Below are 1,534 nucleotides of genomic sequence, written 5' to 3' on the forward strand. Positions count from 1 at the left end.
TAGTAGACCCAAGTAAGATGAAGCTGTTGATAGTGTGAATCTTTTGTTTCTCCATCTATCATGATATTATCTATCAGTCCAGTGGTAAGAATTTGTTTTTCTTGATGATGGGATGCAATCCATAGTAAAGGTTGTATTCTTTGATCTTCTGCAACAAATACTTCAAGTCCCCCTCACTTTCAAGCAAGCAAGGTTGTGTCATCTGCATAATGCAGGTTATTGATGATCTCCCTCTGATCCCGATGCCACATTCCTCTTCATAGAGTCCACTTTCTTGGATAATTTGCTCAGCATACAGATTGAACAGATATGGAGAGAGAATGAAGCCCTAAAATTCTCCCTTCTTAATTTTAACCATGTTCCCTTGTTCTCACAGCAATGTACAGCGGTAAAATTGAGCAAGGATTAATAATCCTGGAAGTGATTATTTTGCTCGGAAATGTAATCTTCTACTCTGCTTGTCTTTGAAGATGGAAAATATGAAATTTGCCCGAGGAGCTGTTTTATGACATAAAAACTGCAGACAAAATTTAAGGAGGTCAGAGGAGTACTGAGGAAGAAAATTCCCCAAGGAACTGATAATAAAATAACTATGTGTCAATGGTTATTTTAAAAGATCTTGTACTTTGAAGTTTTAGCTATTCTTAAGTATTTTATCTTTTAAAAATCTGTTTTGATTATTCATAATAATGAGACATATATCTTGGTTTAGCTTCCTCCATCAGGTTAGGTTAACTTAATTTTACTTCCGTCGTCAATATTATTCCTTTGTTTCACCTCTCTTCATCCCTTTATGAAGACATTTGAAGATACAGGAACTTAGTAACTATACACCTATGATACAAAGTTTGATTTAACTAAATGTTCTTATGCCATAAAATAGAGAAGAAAGAAGAAAGAAATAACAGAATTTCCCAGATAATTAAGAAACGTCATGACTGGGAACTAATTGATCAAACACATTTTAAATGAAATATATTGCTTATAAATATTCAGCTAATGTGTATTTTTCACAACATTCAGAATTGCTAATCACAGACTGAAAAACAGTATTTTGTTTCTACTTGAAGTAGATTAATTCCTTTTGCAGAAACATAATAGAAGCCACATATAAAGTGAGATGATAATCTAGCTAGCTCTTTGAGGCTGTGAAGATGAAATCATACTGCTGTCCATGCCAGCTGGTTTTGGATTGGTACGTTAATTATCTTGAGAACGTGTTTTTGTTATGGCCTCTTCTAAGTCCTGCTTGAACTTCTGTCAATTCCTTATGTATGTACTGTTCTGTTTTGCTTGTGTGTGATATTAATGCTATTATTTGATAGTTTCCACATTCAGTTGCATCATCTTTCTTGGGAATGGGAATAAATATGAACCTCTTCCAGTCCATTGGCCAGACAGCTGTCCTCCAATTTTACTTGGCTATACTGGTTAATATAATACACAACCTTGCTTGCTGAAACTGAGGAGGACCTCATGCACTTGCTGCGAAGGGTCAAGGACTGCAGCCTTCAGTATGGACTAAGGCTCAACG

Source organism: Elephantulus edwardii, unplaced genomic scaffold (assembly GCF_000299155.1).
Source record: "Elephantulus edwardii isolate Elephantulus edwardi_28Jun2011 unplaced genomic scaffold, EleEdw1.0 scaffold00235, whole genome shotgun sequence".
NCBI lineage: Eukaryota > Metazoa > Chordata > Mammalia > Macroscelidea > Macroscelididae > Elephantulus > Elephantulus edwardii.